Source organism: Coffea eugenioides, chromosome 1 (assembly GCF_003713205.1).
Source record: "Coffea eugenioides isolate CCC68of chromosome 1, Ceug_1.0, whole genome shotgun sequence".
Taxonomy (NCBI): Eukaryota; Viridiplantae; Streptophyta; class Magnoliopsida; order Gentianales; family Rubiaceae; genus Coffea; species Coffea eugenioides.
The window spans coordinates 5,355,716-5,377,428 of record NC_040035.1 but is presented as its reverse complement, the minus strand read 5'-3'; positions in this window follow the sequence as shown (position 1 = coordinate 5,377,428).

The following is a 21,713-nucleotide window of genomic DNA, read 5'->3' as shown; positions in this document are numbered from 1 at the left end:
CCGCTATTGTCAACAAGCTTGAAGAATATGATGATTTCGTAAAGGCTGGAAAGATTGTTAATGTGTCTACCCTGAAAACTCAAGTGGAAGCTTTGCAAAGCCAAGGTAGTAATGGAAAGAAGTAGCAATTCAAAAAGCAAGAGGGGGAAACTGCTTTTGTCTGGGATCGAAACCCTGCCCCAAGACCCAGACCTCGACAATACCCTACCTACTCAAACCCTTACCATTCAAACCATCATCCCGTTTATCACACCAATACCACTCATCCTCGACCTCGCCCAAATTATGCCAACCCGCCTACAACCCCTTTCCAAATATCTCAACCAAGCTTTCAACAAGCTCGTCCTCGGCCTCCTTACCACCAAAGATTTTCCCCACCAAATAGACCCACCTACAACTATCCCCGACCCACTGAAACCTACAATCAAAGCCGTACCCGAACCTTCGCCAACCTAGGCAGGCCTTTGGACCAATTGTATGAGCAATTGAAGGTTGCCAACAAAATAGGCGTGATTCCCCCTCCAACTTACCTTCATGGCATGCCTGCTGGGTACAATCCACATGCTATTTGTGCCTATCATTCGGGAGTACCTGGCCACTCAACCGCCGATTGCAGGGCACTTAAGCACAAAGTCCAAGACATGATCGAGGCAGGAGAAATAGTGCTAAGGAAATGAGGTGAACAAGGGCCGATCATAAGTACAAATCATTTTCCTGAACACCAGGACACCTTCGAGGCATCGACCTCCAATGACAAAATTTGAAAGTCTTGAAAGAGCTCTGCACAATTTGGATGGCTGACTATTTTCCCTCTCGAAGGGAATTTTGATAAATTTAGGGGTTGTCATTTGCTAAAATTCATGAAAAGTTTTTCTTGCATATGTGAATAGTTTAATGAAAGCATCTTTTGCAATTAAGTTTTGTCTTTGATTTGGAGTTTTCATGAAATGCATAATTTGTTTTATTTGTTTATTTGATTCTTTGAGATGGCCAAAGATGAATTTATTTGACCCTTTGAATATCACTGTTCTGGAATTTGAGAAAGCCATTGAAAACCCCTTCATTAAAAATCCCTTCATTAGGAAATCTCTTCTTTAAGAGACCCCTTCATGAAAAAGCCCTCATTGAGAAAATTCCTTCAGAAAGCCTTCATTGAGAAAATTCCTTCAGAAAGCCCTCATTGAGAAAAATTCCTTCAAAAAGCCCTCATTGAGAAAATTCCTTCAGAAAGCCTTCATTGAAAAATCCTTTCATTTGAGAAATCCATTCATTGAAAAATCCCTTCATTTGAGAAAATCCCTTTCCGGCCAGGCTGAAAGTTGATTGGTTAAGGCAGTGTCATCAACGATTGATTCTGATTGATGAAAAGCAGTTGAATGCTATGTACCATGACCAATTTTGTCAAAATGCATGGCCTGTGTTCATAATAAAAGGGGCCACCACCGATCTTCTGAAGAAGGGAACAAAGTGCTAAAGTAATGAAAGATGAAGTCGAAGGCAAATTTGCTTCAAATTGTCAAAGCTCATTGGGTGTTCAAAAGGTATTACCTGGCGGAGCAATCATTTTGGCAGAAACAGATGGACAGACATTCCTGCAACCTATCAACTCAGATATGTGTAAGAAGTTTTATTTTTGATTATGCAAATTTCTTTTGGAAATCATGCAAGGGACGAGGCAAAGGTTAGGCCATCTTCCTTTCCAATCAAAACATTTCATCCCTAGTCATCCCTTTTGAGCTATCAGAACAATAATTTTCGTTTGGCAGCCCCTGAGAATTGCAAACCCCACACTGGGGCAAATTCATTTTGAAACGAGATTATCAGAGAGGGAAAAGGAAAAATCCCCATACTGGGGCAAATTCATTTTGAAAAAAAAGGGAAAAAGGAAAAAGAGGAAAAGAGAAAAGAAAGAACCCCACACTGGGGCAAATTTAGTTTTTGAAGGAAAATGCAAAAAGTGAGGAAAATGCAATGAAGAAAATGCAAAGAAAGAGAAAATCCAATCAAACTGGGGCAAATTTCCTCGGTTTCGTTCAAAATTAGAGATAATTTCAAAATGATGCAATCTCAGGTTATTTCACACCTTTCATCAAACTTGCTTTCAGGCCTCAACTTTTCTTGAAAACACCCCACCTGACCTCATTACAAAAGCCCAAAAGTCCTGGCTTTCGTCACTTGCTGTATTTCTATTAGGAATTTCGCTAATCAATTGGCAAGTGATGTCTATAATGCCTTCACCTAAACTTCTAAGGGAAGTGCATTTTACTGATGCCAGAAATCTTCAACTCATACTCCTGAGTCGATCATGGTTGAGCTCTTTCATTTGCGTCTTTAGGTGAAAACCCGAAAGGTCACCTCAAAAGAAGAAAAGAAGAGGGAAAAGAAAAAGAAAAAAAAAGAAGAAGAAAAAAAAAGAAAAGAACAAAGAAAGAAAAAAACAACAACAACAAAAACAAAAAAACAAACAAAAGCAGAAAAGATTGGGGGTAGCTTTGGTGAAAACCCGAAAGGGCGCCAAGGCGTTTTTTTTCAAACAGACGAGCACGAGGAGGAACAACTGGTGACCTGGTTCATTCGGATTTTTCTCATTTTTGTCAAACCTCTGGCAACATTGAATTCCAGAGCAAAGATATCCAGAGAATTGAATATGACATCCGTTGGCCAAAACTGTGTCGTTTTGTAAAAATATTTCTTTAGCAAATTCATTCTTAGGAAGCTCATTTTTTCTCAATTGCTTGTATTCATGGCATTTTTGTAGGCTTTAAGCACAAATGGTTTGTGTTTGCGTTCTTTCACATATTCATTTCTGCATGATAGGTGAAATTACTTTTTAATCATCGAATTTTGGTGAATGATAACCTCATGGTTTATTCAAAACATACTTGGGTTCAGTCATCTTGCGAAAATGGTTGAAATTCAGCAAGGTCGGTTACGCAAGCTTCACAATATGGCAAAATGCACGCTCGGTTAGTCGGGAAAAATCAGAGACGTTTAGAAATGACAAATCCAACCAAGTCAGATGCCACGGTCAACTTTGACGAAGGCGTCCAAAGACTCATGTTTACACGATTCTCAAGGACAAACGGATCAAATAATGGTGGCAATTTCTTTGTTTTTTCTCTTTTGCAGGAAATTTCATGCATGGATGAAAACAATCACACCTTGCACTGAAATCGGTGTCGGAAAGAGTCCTAATGAACAAAGGCAGATTGAAAATGTCGCAAGCAAATTTCATCCAAAAATGCAACAGCATGGCGATACAGAATCAACTCTGGACTCAAATAGCAAAAATTCATCATACTGGGGCAAATTAATTTTTTGTAAAGATTTTCAAAAGTCAAAAAGAAAAGTCAAAAAGAAGCAAAAATCATCAATCAAAAACCAAAATCGAATCAAATTTCATCACGGCAGGATCGGGTTTAATCCCACTGACCGATTGTCAAAAGCATTTTCGGGTCAGTCCCTCGATCAAAAGCATTTTCGGGTCAGTCCCTCGATCAAAAGCATTTTCGGGTCAGTCCCTCGATCAAAAGCATTTTCGGGTCAGTCCCTCGATCAAAAACATTTTCGGGTCAGTCCCTCGATCAAAAGCATTTTCGGGTCAGTCCCTCGATCAAAAGCATTTTCGGGTCAGTCCCTCGATCAAAAGCACTTTCGGGTCAGTCCCTCGATCAAAAGCATTTTCGGGTCAGTCCCTCGATCAAAAGCATTTTCGGGTCAGTCCCTCGATCAAAAGCTCATTCGGGTCAGTCCCACGATTCAAAAGCTCATTCAGGTCAGTCCCATGATTCAAATATTATTCGGGTCAGTCCCACGATTCAAATATTATTCGGGTCAGTCCCACGATTCAAAGCTTATTCGGGTCAGTCCCGCGATTAAAGCTTGTTCGGGCCAGTCCCATGATTGAATTTCCTTCTCTAGTCAGTCCCAATTTTAAATTTCTACTCGGGTCAGTCCCGTTTTAATTTCCTGTTTGGATCAATCCCAAATCAAAAAAAAAAAAAATGTTAAAGAGGTCGATCCTCATTTCAGAAGCGTCCATTGCAGCCGAATAACACAGGTAAGTATTTGGTGTCTATTTCTTTGTCTCAAGTTTTTTCAAAACTCAGACAAAGAGGGGCAAACTGTAGACACCAAATTTTTAAATAATTTGTATGTTGCATCTAATTCATGATTTTGTTTTAGATTATCTGCATTTTAGTTGTTACCTTTTTATTTGTCTTTTATTTGCTAATTATTTGTCATATTAATTTTGTTCACGTTTTAGTCTTAGTTTTAGTTTTAAGTTTTAACGTAAAATTTGTGAAAAAGAAAAAAATGAAAGAAAAGAGGAAATTGATGAAAAATGGAAAATTGTGCTTTTGTGGATTCTAGTTTATTTAGATTTAGTTTCTATCCAATGTTAATTAAATTTTTTTGTTGTTTTTGTTGTTTGTTATCTATTTTTAATTAATTTCAAAAAAAAATCAAAAAAAAAATCAAAAAAATCAAAAAAATCACAATTCTATTTCTGCCGAATCCATTTCCACTTCACATTCTAGTATTTTCTATCCTTAGTGCCGGTTTATTTCTCCACTATCACACACCATTATATCAACTACTAATCACCACAACACTTCGGATACAATTGCTCATTACACATTTCTATTTCTGCCGAAGTGCAATCTTTTTCCTCTACACATATACTCAACCTCCACTACCGCGAATGACTTCATTATTCCAGCCTCTACCACAACTACTCGACACCATTTTTCCTCACCTCGTGATCATCGACCGAGAGTGAAGAAAAAAAGCTTGAGCTGCACCATATAGCCGAGAGTGAGGGAGGAAGTTGAGATCTGCAAATTCCAATTCTGGTGCTGTCCGCGAACTGCATCACACTTTGTCCCTGTCCTGTCCGTAAGCTGAGGGAGAAACCAAAGAACCATCTCCACCGACAACCACAGCCACACCAACCCAAAACAGAAAACCTGTCGCGTGCTTGTGAGCCGAGAGGAGGAAAACATTTTCCAGATTTTCGTGTGAAAGCTTGACTAGTTGTGAGGTAATTTATGGATCATTTTTAGGATAAATCTGAGGTAATTTGAGTTATCTAGTAATATGCATGTGATGTTAGAGCAGTCGGATGTTGAATTGAATCATTAGAAAATTCTGTTTTGAATATTGAGGTACCATCCGAAAGCTGAGATGATAATGCACTCTATTTCTGAATTCCTGTGATGACTTGAGCACTTAAGTGGATTTAGCCAAATGAAAATGTGATGATCTCCACCATGCATGTTGATTTGTACCTTCGGATGGCATAGTGAAAGCCTGCAGAAATTCTGGTTAGATATAAAGCTCCTGCCGTGAGCTTGATGCACTTGTTTTATTTTGGCTGCTGAATGGGTCTGAATTTGGACAACCTGAGCATGAAAGATGTTTATCTAACTGGATTTTGGATGATTATCAGGGTTAGAGTCTTGCATGTGTTAAATTTCGCAATCAAATGGTGAAAACAAAGCTGTGGAAAATTCTGTCTTGGCTAGAAAATTTTGCCGTGAGCTTGCTTGGAGTAGTGCAGCTTAAATTGGTTTTGATTTTTGTAATTTGGGCTTATAATCATAAATATGCAGCTAATAATGAGTACTTAGGCCCTGCATGTAGCCAATCAGTTTGATAAAACAGAGGAATAAAAATTCAAAAGTGCAATCTGCCTTAAGGCAAGATCACCCGGACCAAACAGAAAAATTTCTGGAAATTTTGATGGTTATGGATATTATTTGAACTTGATTTCTGAGCTGGAAATATTCATATGCTAGCTTGATACGTGCATAAGGAATTTAAGAGTTTATAAGCATGTCCAAACCAGAAAATGAAATGAAAATAGAAAGCTCTTAACACAATGATTCAACCGAGGTAAATTCGGATTTAAGACCAACCAAGTGCTGGAAAATTTATGTGATTTGCCGAGGGAGTGAAACTAGAATTTGCAGTTGTTGTTGGGTTTTTTTTTCTCTGGAAAATAATGCTTGGAAATGCACGAAAAATTCCTTTTTTCCTCGCTTTTGGACAACTTAAATGTGTGGTTTCAATTCTGCAACAAGAGCATGCGTTTCATTTAATCGATAGTTTGAAGCTTTGGTATTTGCTATGGTGAAAGGGATAGAAAATCATGACAGAGAATGGCAGCAAATGAAACATTTCAGAAGCTGAAGTTTCTTGCCATTGCACGCATGCTTTCCAGATTTTTTTTTATGATATTTGGCTGAGTTTTGCTTGTTTGGATTGGGGTGTTTATGTGGTTAGTTCCTTAGCCTAAAACTGTGATGTTGGGAACGAAATGCAGCTGGTTTCTTTCTCAAATTAATTGCGGAAGCCTGTGCATAAAAGCTGCTGCAATGAGCTCAAAGCTCTTGGTCCTGTTGCAGCAGTATGCGCAAATATCTTTTCTTTTCCTTAGATGGCCGAAGCTTTGGCTTTGTTTCAAACGTTTGATTTGATTTGTAGCTTGACTGAAATGTCCTGTGCATGATTGGTAGTTTGGTACCGAAGGTCATCAGTAATTTCTGGTTTTGATAAATCAGTTGGCATGATGAAACGACAAGTTTGGAAACAAAAATGCAGTAGTCTTTATGTTTTAGTGGCAGAAACAGGTTTCCTACGTGAGTTGCATGCATTTTGCATGAATAATTTCCAATAATTACTCTTTAACCCCTCAAGTCCCTTCTTATTCTACCATGGCCTAAGCAATTGAAAAGATTAATCAATTGGGTCCTTCGAGTTTCCTTTCCCTTTTAACTTGGAATTTCATTTGATGAATATGGACTTGTTTGATTATCTAAAGGGATCTAATGGTTCAATTTCATAGTTATTAGTGGTTCTTTAATTTTTGTTTTTGAAGAATTTGTGTTGTTTGATTTACTATTAAATTGGTGCATTAATCCTTTGTTTAGTGGTTTTAGCTCCAATTTAGAACCTTTTCCAACTTATTAGCACCACAAAAGGGGACGGTATACTTTCTTTTATCTTTTTTTTGTATCTCCCTATGTGATCCAACTTGCTAAATGAAAATTGCATGCCTACTTGGTTTTCTTAAATGTTTATTAATGCCTTTCATTTATTTACTTTTATTTCATTTTTAAATCTTTCTTTTATTTTCATTTATGGGGTATGTGTACACCTCTTGGCTTGTAATAGATAGGGCATAGCAAGTAATTTGGTCCATTTTCCCTTTCCCCTTTGTTTTAGCTAGCAAATGTAATAGTTAGGGCTTTAATCGTCTCATTTGTCTTGCATGCTTAGTTACTATGTGTTAATTTGCTTTGTTAGGTCCTTGCATCTAGTCGAGCATGCTAAGTGTTATGTGCTATATGTTTATGAGTGTTTTGGCATGTCTACTCGCTTTTCATAACCTGAATGAGTGTGATGGATGAATGTACGTCGCCACACTAGTCCAACGCTAGTTGTGGTTCATCTTTTTCACTAATCTAATGATAGTAGGATGTCATAGAAAGGGCTAGTCCAATGCTAGACCCAATAGGTTTTTTTTTTTCCTTTTTCATTAAGTGCATGATCACCACATATCACGCATTTTTCTTTAGTTTATCATTTGGCATGTTCCTCAAACACCTTCCCCTTCACATTAGGACTTGCATCTCATGCTAGTTATAGGGTCCATTTGCCTGAGAAACCCCCTTGGGTAAGGGAAACGAGCGAGTGTGGCTTCAAAATAGCCTTAGCACGCTAGTTTTTCCTTCTAATCAAAGGGAAAATTAAAATCACAAAAACTAGAGGTCATTCCCGTACCCGACCTGATGCATTCCTCTAAGTTCATGCATTTTCATATCATTTTCTCACTATTTTCCTCACTAATTATATATTTTAAATCCACATGTCATATTCACACACTTATTCACTTTCTTTACTTTTCACTTCACACATTGCACCTATTTTACTTATATATTTACTATTTTCATTCACTTGCACACGAGCATTTATATTTTTATTCATTTGCACACCTTCACTCTTATCTTATTACTTTTATCATTTTTCTCACTTCACACAAACTCACACTTTCACATGGCATGCATTCCACTCATTTTTCACGTCATTTAGGTTTAGGTGTGACCTCTCCAAAAGGATCATTATTGGGCTTCACAATTAATGTGATTGGCACCACTCAACCTTTGAAGAGAAATTTCCCCCCAATCCCCCTAGGTCTAGGGTTTTGCATTCATATAGACATATCCAATATGCGATACATACCTTGGGTAGAAAAATTAGGAAAAATTGGTTTAAGTCACGCAACTAGCCTTGGCTAGGTCGAAGGGGTGCCTTGGATTTTTTATCCTTGCCTTCCCCTTCGTCAAATGTGACCCCCGATCCCTCTTTTGGTTACGCAGACCCAAAAGTTCTCAAAAAGGGTTTATTTACTTTTTTTTATTCAAAAAAACAAAAATCATTTTTGGGTGACTTGGTACACCCTAACTCTATACCAAGTGGCGACTCCATTTTTTGATACCAAAACCCTTTTGAACTTCACTTGGCCAAATCGTCGCATTCTAAGTCCCATGGCCTTTTACTTTTCACTTTGCACACGTTCACACATTACACACCACACACCATACACAATTCATTCGAAAAGTGGGGCGCGACAACTCCGATTGGGCTGAAATTTTGTAGACAACTATAAAACATCATTCTCTACAACTTTCATGTTTTAACCTTAAGCTAATTCTGTGACAGCCCCACCTTCCCCTAAGGCGAACCAGAGGGTTCGGCGGGCCGCCTGCCCAGCTCTCGCCGGGACTCAGTCGTTCACTACAATCCTCAAATAAATTACAAGAATAAACCTCAAATATACATCACATGGTCCACAAACATACATCCAAGTCTCCAATAATTACATGTCATAAGCGAAGCGGAAACGATTCTCAACTATACATAAAATGATTCCAAATCCAAACTGTACAAGATATATGCCATCCAGTCACGTGAATAAGCACAACAAGTCCTTCCTTCGCCTTGAGCCCTGTGGAGGGGAATAAAGTATTTTTGGGGTGAGCTAGAAGCTCAGCGAGTAACCAGAAAATCAGTAATCAAATCGGTTTAACAATATTTCTTTTCAGTGATGTCATAAATCACATGATAAGTCCAGAAATGATTACAGCATTTACAAAACATTAAATATGGAGTATCAATAATTCAAGAAACATGTACAATGGAAAGCGATAGTAACAGTCATGAAAAGGATACGTTCATTTTTTATAAATAATCCCTCGTTCATCTTTTTATTCGTTCATCTTCTTTTTTTTTCCGGACGTTGGCCGGTCTCCACCCATCCGGACGTAGCCGGACTCCACCCACCCGGACGTAGCCGGACTACAAGGTAATACTCGAGTATACCAAATTCACCCAGGGTCACCATATCGCCCGACCGAGTCCGCTTCTGGCTCGAGTCGATCGGTAACGAAGGGCAGTGGCCAGTTCAGCCAAACGGCTTACATTCATGCGCAACTAGCATTTAATCATTAATCATTGAAAATTTCATATTTATTTAGGTTGAGTGCGATAAAATACACACTCGCCTAGAAAACTCGTTTTAACAATCATTGAAAGCACTTAACACATTATCAATCAATAATAACAAGCCAATAAATCAAGGAATACAGCCAACAAGGAACACTCATATGCAAGCACGCATGATATGCAAGAAAACAGTTCAAAAGTAACTTTGGAAACAGTTTAAAGGTAAATAATGTAAGAAAACGTTTCGAAAGTAACTTTGGAAACAATTCAAAAGTAAATAATGCAGGAAACGATTCATAAATAACTTTAGAAATAGTTTGAGGTCACTCACCTCAATGGCTCAGAAATCATCCATCATATAACATTGCCTTGCTCAAATCCAAGTCTTAGATCACAAACTCAATGCAAACAAGTCCTTTCAAAGCTCGGACAGCACTTCCACTAAATTTGCTAACTTTTCCAGCCATCATGGCTTCATTATTTCCTCATTCCAACCCAAAGGTACACACACAACAACAAGTTCATCCAATAGCCATTCAGCAAGCTCCAAGTAGTACTAGTACAAGTCAAGCTAGGGAAAAGTCCGGAAATGAAAGTTAAGCTCAAAACCAGAAAAACAGTTTTGACGTCATTTTGCGGTAATGGCACAAAGGTACTACGATTGTCGGATGAAGGTGCAAGACCCAGCACTTCCACTAAATTTGCTAACTTTTCCAGCCATCATGGCTTCATTATTTCCTCATTCCAACCCAAAGGTACACACACAACAACAAGTTCATCCAATAGCCATTCAGCAAGCTCCAAGTAGTACTAGTACAAGTCAAGCTAGGGAAAAGTCCGGAAATGAAAGTTAAGCTCAAAACCAGAAAAACAGTTTTGACGTCATTTTGCGTAATGGCACCAAAGTACTACGATTGTCGGATGAAGGTGCAAGACCAGCACCACTAAATTTGCTAACTTTTCCAGCCATCATGGCTTCATTATTTCCTCATTCCAACCCAAAGGTACACACACAACAACAAGTTCATCCAATAGCCATTCAGCAAGCTCCAAGTAGTACTAGTACAAGTCAAGCTAGGGAAAAGTCCGGAAATGAAAGTTAAGCTCAAAACCAGAAAAACAGTTTTGACGTCATTTTACGGTAATGGTACCAAAGGTACTACGATTGTCGGATGAAGGTGAAAGACCCACCGTTTCGAAGCTAAGAGATAGGGGTACAATATTACAGAAGGTCACTCAACCCAGTTTCGAGTGTAACCAGGTCAAAAATGCAAGAAACTATACCAGAATCACAAAAACAGATTCACAGAACGTATTCCAGAGGAAACATCATAACTCAGGCTCTCCAAGTCCAAACCCAGAAATTCCAAAACCAGATAAAATCTAAGAAACAGGGATACATTTCATAAGAAGACCTCAACAACCAATTCGGAAGCAATTCCAGCCAAAACAACCAATTACAGTCGCAAATCCCAATTTCGGGTAAACCAGAACAGCAATAGTAATTTCGAATTTCCTCACTCTACGCTACTCCGATTGACCTGAAATTTTGTAATCACCTTTAAAATTTCATTACCTAAAACTTTCATGTTTTAAGAAAAGGCCAATTCGGCCTCTATCTAGGACCTAAAATTTCGGACAGAATGAAGAACCAAGAACCCTAATTTTCCAGATTTCTTCCAAAACAGAATTTACTTGCAATCTTCCACTTTTTCCACCTTCTAGAATCATTAAACATCATTTCCAATCATCATACATAACCACATAACCATACTCATATTAAAACAGAAAAATCCCCAAAAACAATAAAAGTTCATCCATCCAACCACAACTCAAAATATAATCCATCAAACCATCTCTTTAGCCATCACAAGTCTCTAATTTAGCATAATCCAGAACAAAGAAAGGATGGCTAGACATGATACCTTCAAATATCAAGAAAGGTGATGACTTAGGGATTTTTCTTCCAAAACAACTCCACCAAGAGCTTCAATCTTCCTTAGCTAGCAAGTTTTATGGAGTGATTTGCAATTTAATCGGTTGGAACTCAAGATTTGGACAAGAAATTGAAGTGCAAGATGATGGATTTTCTCTCTCTTTTTCTCTCAAAATTTCGTCCAAGACAAGCTAAAATGGAGAGAAATTGGGTCCAAATTGGTTTTAGTAAAGTTAGAAAAGTCTTGGTCAAAAGTCAAGGTCCAATGGTTTTGTGACAAATGGTCCTTTAGGGTTTTAATCTTATCTTTTTGTCTCTCCAATACAAATATCTTAATGCATTGTAAAATAATATCACTTAATACACAATCCCAACAAGTTGTCAAAAATATAATGCATTTACCGCACTTGCGGGTCCCACGTCCAAAATACGCTTTTAATTTCTCAAAAACTAACCGGTACTAGAAAAATCATTTTAAAACTATCTTTGCTCATAACTTTATCTGGGGAATTTTTCTAATCAAGAAAATCTAGAAAAGGCGGGCGTTTAAAAAAAATAAACCCTAGAAAAATAGAAAATTTCTGGGTTCTCAAACTCATTTTTTTTCGGGGCGTCACAAATTTGGCCTCTAACCTGCTCAAATAAATTCGGACAGAATAGGCCTGTTTGAAACCCTAACCTGAAAATTTTGCCCCAAACCAGAATTTTTGCACAATCAACCATATCCAACATATATCAACTCCATTTTACACACAATCAACCATATCCAACATATATCAACTCCATTTTACACAATAACTAACCAACAATCCATGACTAACCAACACTAAACATATGAAATCAGAAAAATCAAGCATAAAATAAAAATCCATCAATCTTCACCACAAGTCATGAAATCATCCAAAAAAATTGCAAGTCACGTGCTTATGGTACATACTGCCGCTCAGTACTTACAAGTCACGTACAAGTATCTCAAATCAATTGCAACAATAAACAAGTACATATCACATTAAGGGCAAGTGCGATAAAGTACACCCTTGCTCGATCATACCAATCACATATCATTCGACCATATTGGTCAAATATTAAAACCAGTGTCCAGTTCAATCAGGTATTTGGAAGCACTCACCAAAGGTCTAGTGCCTCTCAAAAGTCACGATCAGGTCCAACTCCTTGGTTGGAGTCCAAATCTGCGATAAAATATCATTTATGAATGTAAAACTCTCTAAAGTTCGAAACATAGGAGTTTCGCTTCAAGAAAATCAAGTAAATGCAAATCGTTTAAGTAGTATTCACGATACTCATCAAATGCCGAACAATTCATGCTCGCTCTTGAACCTTTGTAACTTTGAAGCAATTATACTTTGAAATACCATTTGAGTCGAAGAAATGGAGAAAACATATTTCCATTAGTCGTAATTTTCATTTTTCCAAGGGTACAAGTTTCGGCCGAATTCTAACTCATATACCTTGATAAAAAAAGACGCAAATATCCTAGATGGTTCACGTGGTATTCGCTCTCAAGCCTTACTCGAGTCGCAAGTATATCTACCTAGCCCTCGAGTGCAAATTTGGGCAGCACGCCCTTTGTATTTACCTATTTTTCAGCCATTTATGGCTTCATTCTTTTTCTCAATCAGCCCCAAAACACATATAAATAATCTCATCACAATAGTCGTTCAATAGGCTAAAATTCATCCAAATACAAGGCAATTCTAGCAAGTAAGCTTCACTTGGAAATTCGAAAATAGTGGCTAAAAGCTAAGTACAAGTCTTGACCGTTTTAATTAAGATAACTTGTTAAAAGAGTAAAACTTTGAGGAAATAAGAGATACATTAGCGAGAGAAATTCAATAGGGGTACATTTGAAGTCAAGGAAGTGGAAAAATCAAGGTAAGAGGTTGGAAGTAGGCCGTCCGAGGTTTTAAAGTCAAGAAGCCTGTTTCTCTGCTTTAGGAATCTACCGAGATGAATAGTAACAGTAAACTTTAAAAATTCGCAACTCGAGTTCCACAAGTCAAAAAATTATGAAAGTTATACCGTTGTAAAATAGATTTTTAGTACTACCACATCCCAGAAGACACTTTTCAGAGATTAAAATCACAAATAGGCCAAATATTCGATCCAAGTCAAAAATTCATTTTCCTGAAGAAACTGGACATTCAAGCAGGGCAGCCTACTTTGAGGAGTCACGGACAGCAGTACACATGGCGAAAAAATATGAGAGTTTTAAAGAACAAAGGCCCATGAGTCTAGTTTCAAATGCCACTGACGGCACCTCAATCGGATTTTTCTACACCAAGATATAAGCATTTTACTGAAATTGGTCAGTGAAATCCGAAAATCTGGAAACTCAATTTCACTTGTGAAAAACTCCTTTTTCTCTTTTAAAACCACAAGACTTTTATTCCAACCACCCATACATTAAGTATGACATTCATACCAGCAATTTTAACATAATTTAAGCATCAAATTTCAACAAAAACCAAAGATATACGTATATTCAAAGTTGAAAGTTTTGTAAGATGTGTAGACTAAGATTAAATCATTTTCTATTCAATAGTCATGGATTCTAAGTTGTTTGTAGTTTGGGTTTTGTTCCACTGCACCAATGAATAGCAACCAGACTAAGCCAACCATCATGCAGCTTAACTGCACCAATTAATAGCAATCTAAAGTTTAAATACCCACTTCCTCAAAACATTGACATGTTTTATAAAAGGAGAAAATTTGAACTTCACTACCATTATTCTTATACGGAACCTGGTAATATATCTAAAATGGAAATTAATCATATACTGTGTCCTTGAAGAGCACTACCTAAGGAACCAAGAGACATAGATATTGGCACCCAAATCCGTAGTATACTGGTTTTCACAGCAGCTCTCTCTTTGAAGCATCTGACACGACTTCTATTTCAGAAACTCACCATTGTTATCTAAAAATAAAGCCAAGAGTGCAGCATAGCAACTAGAACAACTTATATACGACTTTCACAGCTAGTAATCCTATATAACCTGAAGTAGATATATTTCATACTTCTGCTAACACGAGTCTTCAAGGAAATTCCAGTTACAAGCGTTAAAATTCTAGCTCCTTAGCCTCGGTCATCTCAGAAATTTTCCAGCACCCAATCAGCCTTTAATCTAAATTTTCTTCAGCAAGGTTCATTCTTAGCTAAAGTCTAACATTCATGTCCATATACGTGAACTAGAGAGTGTATATCAGTCATGCACATAAGAAACAATCAGAAAATCTCAGCTTAGCTTAACAATATCACATAACAGCTTCTATTGAGCATTTCCAGCACTTGGTCAGTATTTTAATCTTTATTTCTTCAGGCAAACCTCTTATAAACTTAAGGTAAATGTATAACATATGTTTCCTATCATTGGTTTTCCAGAAATTTCCAGCAATAAATCCAGTCTTTACAACCAATTTCTACTTCAATCCAACCTCAAGGAAATATACATCAAAAGCCCTCTAAAGTATGTGAAAGAAATTAAAGTTCCAAGTCATGTTACCTTTAAAACAAGCTAGAAGTTAACTCCCCTGTTTTGGTCCTTCTACTCGATCAAACAAGCTGGAAATGGAAACAAGACTCAAGCTTCCTTTCAGTTTTCTCTCGCTGGTTCCTCTTGGCTGAAGTGGAAACAAAACAAGGGAAATTTCTTTGTTTTCCCCAAATTTTCTCTCGGCTGGAAGGTGGGTGCAAGCCACAACCTTTTCCTCTCAACTCTCTCTACTCTCTCTCGGCTAAGGTGGGACAAAACAAGTGAGCAGTCTTGTTTGTCTTTGTTTTTCTTTCTCTCGGTGGTCGAGCTAAAGAAAAGAAACAAGAGGAAGTAAATTTGGCTTAGTCAACTTGCATGCTACTTGGTCAAAAATGGAGGCAATGGAGAAATATGTCTCTCTCGGTTGGCCAATTGGAGTAAGACAAGGAAAAACAATCCGGCAGCTTTCCCTTAAATTTGTTTTTTCCTACTCTCTTGCTTAGTCAAAATTTTCGGCCAAGAGAAGAAGATTATGGCTGATATTTCCACTCCATGGTCGGCCAAGAGGTAAGAAAAGGAATGAAATGTCTTGGTCCATTTTGCTTCCAAGGTGAAGACTAAAACTAGTCTTGATCAAAGTCAAAAATCGAATAATTCTAAAAGTAATTAGCCAAGATTAACCCTTCATTTCCACTCAAATAGAGTTTGCACAACCAAATAAGTTTGACTACTTCAATTAGACCGTTGCAAATGTTTTCAAAATTATTGGACCGAAACAAGAAGGTATAAAATCATATATAAATCATTTTCCAATTACTAAGAAATATAATTCATTCAAAGTAGAGAATTTCAAAACAAATAGGTTTCGAAAACACCTTGCAGCACAATAACCCCTTTTGTACAAATCTCCCTCTAGTTCACAAAATTTATCGCACCAACCTCGCTAGTTGGACGAGTTGGTATATCACCCCAAGAAAACCAACATGCAATAAATTGAATGAGGCAATAGGAGTAAAATCACGATTCAACCGTTAGATTAACCAAACATTCAAGGCAATTAGATTAGAATACAAATATATATATATATAATTTTTGAGAATATCAATATAAATATAATTTTCGGGTTCTCACACCCACTAGTGAGCATTTCGTTTATTCTGCCACTAGCCGTGGGTCAGTCCCACTAGTGAACATTTTATTTTGCATCGCCACTAGCCGTGGGTCAGTCCCACTAGTGAGCATTTCATTTTGCATCGCCACTAGCCGTGGGTCAGTCCCACTAGTGAGCATTTTATTTTGCATTGCCACTAGCCGTGGGTCAGTCCCACTAGTGAGCATTTCATTTTGCATCGCCACTAGCCGTGGGTCAGTCCCACTAGTCACTAGCCGTGGGTCAGTCCCACTAGTGAGCATTTCATTTTCACTACCACTAGCCGTTGTATCAGTCCCACTAGTGAGTGAGCATTTCGTTTATTCTGCCACTAGCCGTGGGTCAGTCCCACTAGTGAGCATTTCATTTTGCATCGCCACTAGCCGTGGGTCAGTCCCAGTAGTGAGCATTTTATTGTGCATCGCCACTAGCCGTGGGTCAGTCCCACTAGTGAGCATTTTGTTGTGGATCGCCACTAGCCGTGGGTCAGTCCCACTAGTGAGCATTTTATTGTGCATCGCCACTAGCCGTGGGTCAGTCCCACTAGTGAGCATTTTAATTTGCATCACCACTAGCCGTGGGTCAGTCCCACTAGTGAGCATTTTAATTTGCACCGCCACTAGCCGTGGGTCAGTCCCACTAGAGAGCATTTTATTGTACACTGCCACTAGCCGTGGGTCGGTCCCACTAGTATGCATTTCACTTTCATTGCCACTAAACATGGGTCAGTCCCACTAGTGCGCATTTCATTTTCATTTTCACTAAACATGGGTCATCCCGTTTTAAATTTCCTGTTTCGGGTTAGTCCCCTTTTAAATTTCCTGTTCGGGCCAGTCCCATGTTTAAATTGTCTGTTCAGGTCAGTCCCGATTTAAATTCCTGTTCGGGTCAGTCCCGTTTAAATTTTCTGTTGGGGTCAGTCCCCTTTTAAATTTCTTGTTGGGATCAGTCCTCTTTTAAATTTTTTGTTCGGGCCAGTCCCATGATTTTAAATTTTGTTCGGGTCAATCCCATTTAAATTTTCTATTTCGGTCAGTCCGTTTTAAATTTCTCGTCCGAGTCAGTCTCATCAAAAGGGGTCAGTCCTCATTTCAAGAACGTCAGTCGTTCGAGTAGCTGCAGCCGAATAACACAGGTAAGTATTTGGTGTCTACTTCTTTGTCTCAAATTTTTCCAAAACTCAGACAAAGAGGGGCAAACTGTAGACACCAAATTTTTAATTTATTTTATTTTTACTTTTATTGATAATATCGGCTATTTTTATTTTATTTTATTTTATTTATTTATTTAGCTTTATTTTTATTATTTTTCAGAAAAAGAAAATGCCCACAAAAAATTGTTTTAATCATTTTTGAGTTTCAATTTGAAGAAGAGGGAAAAATGTAATTGATATTTTTGAAAGTTTTAGTTTGTTTTTTAATTTGTTTATAACTTGGTTTATTTATTTAAATTGATTTTGGAAAAAATGAAAATGAAAAATGGAAAAGAAGGAAAAGAAAATATGTTAATATGTGTAAGCTTTGCATGCGAGACAAGTGTCCCTTTTATATTTGGACAACACATCACTTAGGAGGGGGAGATTGAGACACTTGTAGGTTGAGGATTTGAAAACAAAAAAAAGGAAAAAGGCAATGAAAATAAAAAAATAGGACGGCTAGGTTTTGAAGGGGGGTTTTCGGCTAAAAAAAGGACAAGAAAAACAGCGGAAGGGCATAGAACAAAGAGACTGGAGGGCTGAGGAACGGAAGAAAACAGAGAAAAATAGAGGGCGACTGAGAAAAAAAGTCGGGAAAAAAAAAAGAAAACGGAGGGAAAGAGGCAGCGAGGGAGCTTGAAAGAAAAGGGGGGGCGACGGAGCTTGAAAAAAAAAAGGAGGGGATTTCGGTGGTGAAAAACAGAGGAGGCCGAGAGGGGTTTTGGCTCAAAAAAAAAAACAGAGGAAACAAAAACAACAACGGGGAGAGCAAGAAAAATCCTGGCGGCGGCTAGGTTCTGAGGGTTGAGAGAAAGAAAAACGCAGCTTTGAAGTGGAAGGAAGAAGACAGCGGCTAGGGAAGGAAACCAGAGAGGAGAGCTTCAGCAAGAGCAGAGAGAAATCTGGAAATTGGAGGGGTTTCCTTTGGAGGATTCGAACGATAGCCATAGCAAGGAAAGGTCACAGCCGCTACCACCCCCGGAATTGTCCACCGCCACCACTGCAATTTGCCATTACCGCCTGAAAAATCCTCGCCAAGGATGCACTGTAAGTTTTACTTTCAAGTGCAAACTCTGGAAATCCCCAACCCCAAGCATGTTTCTGTGAATTGGTTTTTGCGGCTTTCTTGATTGATTGTCCGTTTTTTTGTTTTTGTTTGTAAATGCGCTATGGGTTGATTGGACTGTACTTTTTGGGTTGCTGATAAAATTTTGGGGGCGGGTTCTTGAGTCAATTGAGCAAAAATTTACCGAAGTTTTTGATGCACGTTTGGTGTTCGATGAAATGCCCAATTGAATGTTATATTCGAAAAATGACTTGTCTGCATTTGTGCATGTGAAGAAAGCGAATGGACAACAATTTCAATGTTTTTCACAACATAATAGTTAATTTCTAGGGTAGAAAGGAGAATTTTAATCTTGAGCAGTAGTTTTATGAATTGCAGTAGTTTTAAGAATTTAGCACAACATAATTGCAGTAGTTTTATGAAATTTGCTAGCGTGCGTCACTGTTTCTGTTTTCTGTTTCTGGTTCTGTCTTTTCCTTTGTATGGACTCGAATTAATGCCCTGAAATTGCATGAGGGGAAGTTTGTGTGAGTTTTATGTATTTATTTTTTTTGGAGTAGCAAGAACTGCGGTTGAAAGATTGCAGAAAAATGTTTTTTCAATGCTTGCTATGTCTATGTTTCTTTCTGTCGTGTGTTCATGCGCACTTGTGGCTGTCTCATTGCGTTCCTTGTTGGCTGCAACAAGATTGGAACTCCTTGTTTGTCATAGTAGTGTTGACAGATTGGGTCTTTAGCTTGTTGCGGCAGCGTGGAAGGATCTTTTTCTTTTCTTTTGATTGCTGAAATTCTGGCTGAGCTTAGATTTTCTTTTGTTTTGCTTGCTGTGTGATGATGATGCCATGTCCGTGCCTGCCTGTAATTTAGAGTAGTAATTTGCGATATAGCCTCAGGTTGCAATCATGGAAAATCTGCTACTGCCACGCCAATTCACATTTTTGAAACGTTAGGTTGCTTCAGCTGAAGCTTAGTGATCCTATTCTGAGGTTCCTTTTGTATGTTTAGATGTTAAATTTCAGTGGCCTTACGATTTAGATTAACGCTTTGACGTTTAGTTGAGCAAGTCTTGATTAAAGAGTGCATTTGAATCTGAAATTGGTGTGCAAAAAAAAACCACGGTTGGAACATTGCGGAAGGAAAGAATAGCTTCAGTAGCAGCTTCCTTCGTCACATGCATGAAAAGTTCAAAAAAAATTGCCCTTTAACCCCTCAAGTCCCCCTTTGTTTTACTATGACCCAACCAATTGAATAATGTCCTCAATTTGGTCCTTGGCAGCTTCAATTTTTCAACTCAATTGCTTGTTTGCTTCAATTAATTACCATGCTTTGTTTAGATTGCACTTAATGCATGAATTTAAGAACTTTGTGTCCAAGTGAGCTTGTGTTTGCCTATTTTCTTTAATTTTCCCAAATAAATTGGTACCTTGACCTTTTCTTTTATTTTGGAGGATAAATAAGTGATTTCACTCCATTAGGGCTCCAACTCAAGGGAGGTACACTCTATCCCCTATTTCCACATTATTTGACCCTATGTGCATTATATGACTTTATGTGCTTAATTGCATGCCTTTTAAGTATTTTCATTTTATTTATTTATTTATTCGCTTCATTTATTTTAATTTAGTATATTTATTTTATTTTAATTTTTGATCATTTGAAAGGCATTTAAATGCCGAGTTGTAATAGTTAGGGGTTTATTTGTTTATTATTTTCTTTTTTATTCATCCCCCATTAGATTTTAGTAGGGCCTCCCCCTAATGTAATAGATAGGAATTTATTTGTTTTATTTTTACTGTGTGTGATTTGCATGCCTATGTGCTATGAGTTTCATTTACTTGATCTGTTTAAATCGAAACTCTTACGTTTCGAACCCTAGTTGATTTCAAACTTTTAAATGATATTGTATCGCAGATTTGGACTCCAACCAAGGAGTTACACCTGAACGTGATTTTGACAAGCACTAAACCTTTGGTGAGTGTTCCTTGTGTGTCTGTACAATAAGTGACTGTGTGACTATTTATGAATGTTTGTTTGAATGTTAAATGCTTTCTAAGGATTACTAAATGGATTTTCGTTGGACGAGTGTATACTTTATCGCACTCGACCCAAGCCAAAGTGAATTTTCAATGATTGAATGCTACTTGTGCATGAATGTAAGCCTTTTGGCTGAATAGGGCCTTTGCCCTTCGTTGCCAACCAACTCGAGCCAGAAGCGGACTCGGTCGGGCAGTTGGTGACCCTAAGACAGTGTTTTGGTATACTCGAGTATGACCACGAAGATTGGTGGAGACTGGCCAGTGAATTGGCTAGTGGCGGGAAATGAAATGAATGAATGAATGTCAAGAACATTGGAGGAGTTTTCACTTGCAAATGTTTTCTAATGTCGGAGGGATAAGGAAAATGATTGGCGAATGAATGAATGAATGACTTGAATGAATGGCTCCAAATGAGCATGTATCCTTCCAATGATTGAGTGTTTATTTCTTGAATGACTGGATATTACTGTGCAAAATGTGCAAATTGTTAAATGTAACGTTCCCCTGATTTCTATACCTGATTACTTGTTTGGGAACCTCACTGGGCTTTTACCTCAATCCACGCCATTTGTTTTCCTTACAGAGGGTACGAGCAAGGCGTGAGACTGGAACAGGCTAGCATAGTCCAATTTTAGGAATTTTGCAATTGTACTCGCGCTAGTGCTCGGTTAGGGTTGAATGTATCTGGAATTCACAACTTTTGTTATATTTGGGATTGTATGAATGTTTGGAAAAGATATGAATGTAAGTACACGTTTCAAGTTTGGGAATTGTTATTTCACTTATTCTTGAGGTTATATCTTATTTTATTTGTTAAGAGTGATCGAGTCCTGGCGAGAGCTGGGCAGGCGGTCCGTCAAACCCTGGGGTACACTCTCGGGGAGGTGGGGTCATCACAGGTGGTATCAGAGCTACTTTGCGTGGTCTCTGCGCGGGGTGAGCTTGAGCCAAGTGGTGTTATGTGAATAAGTGTAAAGGACTAAGTGCTCTTCTTTGACGTAAGCTATGAATCATGCCTGTTATAAGTGGAAATCCCTTATCATGGATAGATAGGTACGTCAGGTAGGAATTTCTAGTAGGGGTGATTTACTCTTGGGACCGGCCGGCTCGAGATGTGAATTATCTTATTATGGATTCTTGTACTTGAATACCAAATGGTGGAGAGCACTAGAATAAGGGTCTGTATCTTGATTGCACTTAGGTAAGTTTGGGGTAGCACTATAAGTGAGAAAAAGCCACTTGAAAATTGGAGAAAAATCCTGTAGCATCAAGTTTTGTGCGAGCAAAGGTTAGAATTTCGAGGACGAAATTCTTTTAAGGAGAAGGG